The following is an 8274-nucleotide window of genomic DNA, read 5'->3' on the forward strand; positions in this document are numbered from 1 at the left end:
GTCAGGAATTTTTCTCTTCTGTATGAACTTTCTGCTTGTCATCTGATAATCTAATGATCTCATTATTCTAAATTAATAAAACAAAAACTGTATTTCTCAATCTGTCTTTCCCATTCAATCCATATAGCAAGTCTTTTAAAAGTTTTTAATTTGTTTTAATGAGTTATACATGATAGTAGAATACATGTATGCACTTTGATATATCACACATAACTGGGGGGTAATTTCTCATTTTTCTTATTGTACAGGTTGTAGAATCATGTCAATGTTTATAGCAGCTCAATTCACAATAACTAAACTATGGAACCAATGTTGGTGTCCTTCAATAGATGAATGGATAAACAAAATGTTTATATATATATATATATATATATATATATATATATTTTTTTTTTTTTTTTCAATTGAATATTACTCAACTTCAAAGAAGAATGAATTTATGGCATTTGCCAGTAAATGGATGGAGTTGGATAATATTATGCTACGTGAAATAAGCCAATTCCCCCAAACCAAAAGCGGAATGTTTTCTCTGACATGTGAATGCAAATTCACAATAAGCGGGGGAGGGGGAGAGTGGGGGGCAGATAGGGAACAATAGAATTACTTTAGATAGAGGGGAGTGAAGGGAGGAGATATGGAATAAGGAAGGATAGTAGAATGAAACACACATTATTATCTTATGTTTTATATATATAACTGCATGACCAATGTGAGTCTTTTTTTTAACCTATCTATTTTATCCACAATGCAGAATGCAGTTAGGAATATAAATATGTTCCATATCATAGCATATATATATATATATATTTGCATTCACATGTCAGAGAAAACATTCCGCTTTTGGTTTGGGGGAATATATATATATATATATATATATATATATATCTATCTCCAGGGATTAAACTCAGAGGTGCTTTACCATTGAGCACTTACTATTATTTTATCTCTTCCCTTAGCATATGCATTTTAGTTCCTTTTAAATATTTTTAGTGGTTGTCCTATGGTTTGCAATGAGCGTTCTAACTAATTTATGTATATCTTCAAAAACACTAAGTCAATTTATGAATAATGCAGTTGCCTTTTAAAATGAGAATTCCCAATTCCTCCCTGCTATAATTTATAGCATTATTGTCATTAATTTAAATTATCTATATGCTAATTTGTCCAGTATGTTATAATATTATTACTCATAGGCATAGCTATTATTCTTAAATCATTTAAAGATAGGAAAAAGAAGTGACATTATCTTACTACTATTTATTCCTTCTCTAATGTTTCTCTTTCTCATATACCCAAACATATGAAATATATAATTTCCTTTAGCCTAAATAAAATTTCAATGTTTTTATAAGGCATGTCTGTACATGATGAATTCCAACAGTTTTTGTTTCGCTTACTTCCATTTTTTATCTATTCTGCAGGTTAATTTCACAGGACATAATGCTTTATGTTGATGTTAATATTTTTTCTTTTGCTTTCAATGTTTTAAAAATTATACACATTGTCTTATTTCTTGCATGGATTATTATTTGAAGTCCACTATAATTTTATCCTTATTTCTCCTTAGGTAATACCCCCTTTTCATAGCTTCTTTAGGTTCTTTCAAGACACTGTTTTGTTTTTTTATATTCTACTCTTTCAAAATGATATGCCTAAGTGCTTTTTTTTTTTCTTATAGAACTGGGAATTTGTAGTTTCTTGAATCTGTGTTTTGCTTCTGTCATTAATTTTCAAAATGTCTCAAACATTATTCTGTATGTATGGATTAATTTTCTTTAGCACATTTATCTCTTTCTGGTAAATCTATTACATGCATGCCACACATTTTGAAACTGTATTACAGTTCTTGTATTTTGTGTTCAGGGTCTTCTTTTTGTAATATCTTTCATTTTGGAAGTTCTGGTCGGTATATCTTTAAGCTACTTAATTCTTTCCTCAGGTATTTTCAGTCCACTGATGAGTCCATCAAAGCCATTTTCATTTCTGTTATTTCCCTTAGCACTCACTTTTAATTTTTTTCTTCGATTTTCCGTCCCTTTGCTTAAGTTATCCATTTATTTCTCACATATTATCTACTTTTATTCCACTAGTGTCCATGCCATATTAATCAAAGTTATTTAAATTCCCTGCCTCTTAATTCAAAACCTATGACATATGTGGGACTGGTTCAAATGTTTGCCTTGTCTCTTCACAAGATTTCTTATCCTCATCTCTTAGGATGCTGCACAATTACATAATATATAAAATATTGGGAAACAAAGTAAATAGAATTTTAGTGAGAATTTTTTGTTTATTTTACTGGGGGCTTCTATTATGCTTAATGCTTACTATGAATTTGGAAATCAGAGTTATCTAATTCTTATGGTATGCTTGGTTTTGCTTCTACTGTTATATGTGAGTTTTCCTAAGAATTCATACTTAGATTGAGTCTGATTTTTGAAACCCTTTCTTTTGTAACCTAATGTTATTAAGCTGGAGCCCAAATGATAAGACAATGAAATCATTTGTAAGTGAAGCATCACACAATTTTATGATTTAATACTTATCTGTTAGTGGACCTGTGTACCTCAGCTATAACCTGTAGCATTTCTAGTGTTAACTTCCCCAATCACTTCAATCTTCTTATAAGAGACATGAATACTGGAAGGGCCTGTGTCAAATATATGCCTTTCATCAAGTGGGGTTAGCCACAAAGGGCTCTTTCTACACTTTTCACTAGAAACTTATGGGTTTCATGGAAGTTAAACACAGAAAAGGATGTAACAACTACTACGTTTTTCCACCCAGCAGTTTACTCTCATGTTGTTCTACAATATCATTTATGGGTTCCTACTAGTTAGTGCCTCCTGGAGCTTCTGCTCCCAGTAACCTGATCTTAACTGTCGCTCTCTGGATTTGACAATTTCTCCTGATTTTGCTGTGGTTCTCTACCCTGAAATGTCATATCTTTGAAAGGAATGTCATTGATTTTCACTTTATACATCTTTTTCTTCTAGTTGTTGATTTTTGACAGAAAGGGAAGGATAATTTCCAAACTCTTTGTATGTTCAAACTGAAACAGGAAGTCCTAAATATCTTATCAAAAATTACATTTAAATAATACTTACAAATATTATATTTTTTACTCATTACTAGGTAATATAGGTTCTATCATAGAACAGGTATAAGAATGTTACCTTCTTTAATACTTGAAATTGTGCATCAATATATTTGGTGATTATTTAAAATAACTTCTATTTTAAAAATGAAGTTCCCATGATTTATTTTCTGATAAATATTCTCACAAAGAATTTAGCCCCTTTTAATATATGCATATTATCAAAAGGTAGAAGTGACATCCTGAGCAATTTTGTCACTTAAAAAGTAAACAAACTCTGTCACGCAAAATTGCTTCTAGCAAGAACTGCACTAGTTTTTTCTTGTTCAGATATTTTGCAAATAAAATGATTCAATTGAGGAAACATGTTTGGATAACATCTGCTTTTTTCAACTTGCATAGTCTGAAACAAAGAGTGTGCTAGAGTATTTCCCATTAATTGTTCCCATTGTGAGTGAATTTACCCTGAATAGCCAATATACTTTATTCTACAGTTTCTCATTAAAACCAAAGCAGCTAAAGTTTGTGGGCCATCATTTTCTATGCTACATTTAATATGCAAACTAATTTTGAAAGGCAAGAGGCACCTGCACCACGGATTTCAAAGGAATTTGCATAATAAATATAGTACAGACTCAAAGCTTGCCTTGTAGAGGACAATGACAGATGTGTAAGCAGTTTTGTGTGATAGTCCTGCATAACAAAATTTGCTCCAGAGTTGAATTTCAGGGTCAGAGTAGGACAAGTAATCTATTATAGGATAAACATTTCATGTAAGCAAACATTCTATGTTAAAGCATCCAAGATTTATTCTCCATATAAACTGATGGGAGAGGCTCTTATCTTTTATCTAGAAATCTTGTATTCTTTGCTTGACTATTTGACTGCCTCATATTGAAGATAAGAGCCTTTTCAACCTGAGAAGGGAGAAGGCACTAAATTTCGATTTTATCCTTTTTCCATTGAGTTTATTTACTGTGGTTACCATTATTTATTTTTCCTGAAAATTGTATCAAATACTTCTTATACATGTGGTTATGGTAGTTATAAATATTAATAAACAAATGAAAAATACTGATCAACATTACAATATACCCACTGGCTTTTTTCACAAACTATGTTAATGCTAAAAATTAATTGACAAAGTTAACTTTTAGGATAGCTCAGAGAAAAGCTATTTTTCCTAAAAAATAACTTGTGAAGTGATTGATTTGTGATTCATGGATTTATTAACCTCATTGTTAAAGGCATTGAACACCTGGAATAAAGTATAAGCAATGCTCTACATTTGTCTAATGGTAGCTCCAGGTAAATTACAAATTATAAGCTAGAGTAACTGTGGAGAAATCATTTACTTTTGTAGAATTATGCTTAAGTATATTGGAATTTAGTGGTGTCTAACAAATGAACTCTTCATCAAAAACAGAAGATCCCTTTCCACATGCACAGTGATTTGCTCAACTGGAAATCTCTGTATTTCTACTCTTAGAACCCCACACACAAAAAAATCTTCAGTAGAATAATTATTTAATGAGATTCTTAAGCATTGCATGTTAAAATATTCAAAATTTAAAAGTATAACAATGTATTGCACTTCTATTAAAATTATTTTCATATGTACATATGTATGCATATATACATGTGAACTATTGTTTATTTCTTTTTGAATACCTACAAAGTTACTGTTTGAATTGAAAAGCCTAGTGAAATTGTAGTACAGTGTACTCCTTGTAGTTTTCAAAGGCAAAAATATCAAAAATAATATAATTCAAAGAATTAAGTGATAGTGTGGTTTTGCAACTGTGATATATTTCAGTTTTGGGTAGGAGAAGGCATTGCACACGATCTAAATATAAAAGTGGAACAAAGTTTTTGTCAATGTGAGCATATCTTAATTGAAACTGAAATTTAATTAAGAGGACACCAAAACAGCTACCATGTTTTTAATGAAATCCTGGAGGTTTTATGCATAATCAAATAAAAAGGAGGGCACAATTACAAGTGCTTTTATTTAAGTAGAAACATTACATCCTGGTCATGCAAATGGAGCTTAATCATTGGACTACACTTGAATCAAGAGCAATTTATGAAATAAAATTATTCATTTCTTTTTCTTCTCCTGTCACTAAAGTAGATGTTATGATTAGATTCTTGGGCAGTAAAAACTAGAGGTTTATTTGATTAAACTGAGACATTCCAACAGAATATTTAAACAGAATATTCCATCAGATTTGCTTCAGTGATCTTGTATGCAAGAATGTAGCTGGTAAATATCAAAACTTTTATATAATTGAAATAAAGGCAAAATAATTCAGATGTATATTTGTTTAAAAACCTCGACTATTTTGTGCTTCGATTGTTAGCACCAGAAAAAATTAAGAAGTTTAAATAGCACTCAATAAATGCAAGTAATATTTCTCAGAGATTTATGAAATCTTAATATATTAGGCAGAGAAGAATCTACCTCCAAAATATTTATACATATTTTTGTGTGAGAAAGTCTAAGTGCTAAGCAAGATAGTCTGAAAAATATGAATCTCAACTGCTCAATAATTCTAATTTATAAAGTAGCATAAAGAATATATGTAATAATATAACATTGGACAAATAAAAATATAATAAAATATCAATATATGAAGAATAAATAGTTAAATGTAGGAAAACTTACTGAAGAACAAGTTAGAGGCCTATAATTTATTCTAACTCCATACTAATATAATATCAAATAGTGTTCTCAAATTATGAAAATAACTGATTCAACTGAATTTCCTAGAAGCAAATCTCTTGATATTATGTGATATATTTTATGGACAGCACTTAAATCAGAGAGTGAGTAATGTAAGAGAAAATCTTATGATGAGTAATTGTTCATAATGGGCTTTTAAAAACTGATGAAAATAATAATTATGGAGCATGAGAATTTCAGTAATACTTTTTTTAAGGAGACAAAAACTTAGCAAGCAATATGCCAGGCTTTCTTCTTTGAGTTGTTTTATTTTCAGATTTAATTTCCCTAGAAATATTCAATTTGAAGGGCTAACTAAGACTAAGATGGATTCTTTTAATTTAGAAAGGATATTTGGTGATTTGTAGAAAACAAAATACTTTAAGTAATTCTAGAGAATCTGTGACAAATTGAGAAGCTCATCAAACAGATGATGACAAAAAGTTTTATTTTGAAAAACTAGTGATGTCTTACTAATAAATTTTGAGGATAGCAAAAGGAGTATGATAGATACATTATTAAAAAATTAAACTGGAGGTGACTATAACCTGAAGAAGTTAATAGGATTCCACATATATTTTTTAATTGTTGCATTTCTAACATAACACACACACACACACACATACACACACACTTATCTACACTGAGAATGACCAAACCAAAAAAATACAAAATAAAAAAAAAATAAAAATAAAAAGAGGAAGGGATATAAATGTATGGGGAACAGAATTTTAATGTATAACTCCTCGTTATATTATGTTTAAAATGATAGTTACTCATATCTATATCTATATCTATCTATCTATCTATCTATCTATCTATCTATCTATATATATATAATATCTATTTACAGCATAAAACTTACTTTCTCTCAATGAAAGATTTATGGATTTTGAAGTTAAGGAAATTTTCTAAGGCAAATATCCACCCATGAATGTGTACTAACTTATCTATAGTTTTCTATTATATCAGAGAATTTTCAGTTAGCATTATTTAAAAAAAATTCTAAAATTAAAAAAAAAAAGCTAACATATTCTTTGAAAAATCATTGAAATTGTTTTTAAACACATTCATTATGTATACCCAAATCACACAGTAATGAATTTTGGAAAATAAAATGTAATATGCTATATCTTCCCACAGTCATGAATGTATTTTGGAGAATATTTTTCCTTCATATTTATCCTTATATATATATATATTTGCCTACCTACACAAAGTCTTATTTTTATCATACGAAAGAAATGATACTCTGTGTTGTTTTTTTTTTTAAAGAGAGAGAGAAAGAGAATTTTTTAGTATTTATTTTTTTCATTTTCGGTGGACACAACATCTTTATTTTATTTTTATGTCGTGCTGAGGATCAAACCCAGTGCCCCACGCATGCCAGGCGAGTGCGCTACCGCTTGAGCCACATCCCCAGTCCTCTATATGTTTTTAAATGTAACAAACTATAAAACTTTTTTTTATGAATTAGTCTGTAGAATTGAGTTGTTCTTCCTTATTTTTTAGTGGTTTCATTACATAAATAATAAAAAAATTAAACAAATGTAACATTTATTTATTTATTTTTTGCAGCATTGGGCTTGAACTCGGGAGTTTCTACCACTGAACTACATCCTCAGCCCTTTTTTTATTTTAAGACAGGATCTGTAAGTTGCCCAGTCTGGACTTGAACTTATCTTCTTCCTCCCTCAGCCTCCTCAGTCAGAGTCACTAGGATTACACATATGTAGTCTGCACCTGCCTTTCATTTTGCTTTTTTGTTGAATGTGTCTGCACAAGTTTTTCATAACATTCAATCACTATACTTTCAATACCTATAAGATCTGTAAAGTAACACTTTAATTTGCATGATTTGTAAATATCTGTAAAGTCTGTAAAGAAATAACAGTAGCTTTCCTGAATTCCAGCTTCTGTCCACAGTTTGTTTGCCGTTTCCACATATTTCACCATTATTTCTCTTATACTTATTCTAATGTTTGTTAATAATTTTCTTGCATCTTATGCAACCTCTACTAAGTAGTTTTTACTGAAGCCAGCACTGTAAACACCCTATTTCTTTCAGGTACTAAATTCTGGAACATTTTGTATTGTTAAGTAACAAATCAGCCCAAACTGTAGTGTCTTAAAACAAGAATGAATGCATTTGTCCATGAAGGGTCCCTGTGTCTCTTGTGGCACATTAGCAGGGCATCTGTATTTGACTATGTGATTCCAAAGTGAAAAGACATAGGTTAAGTTCCAAGACAAGAGCACTTTTCAAACCTGTGCTTTCATTATGTACCTTAATGTCCCATTGTTCAAATCAAATCATGGTTTAGTCCAAAGTCAAACTGGGATGTACCTATTTAAGTATATATATTGAAACTTAAAATTAGAGAAATTAATAATTATTTTAGGCTCTTGAAATTTATATTTTGTTTTAAAAAGTCTGCTCTCAAATATTAGA

The sequence above is a fragment of the Marmota flaviventris genome, chromosome 4 (assembly GCF_047511675.1).
Source record: "Marmota flaviventris isolate mMarFla1 chromosome 4, mMarFla1.hap1, whole genome shotgun sequence".
Taxonomy (NCBI): Eukaryota; Metazoa; Chordata; class Mammalia; order Rodentia; family Sciuridae; genus Marmota; species Marmota flaviventris.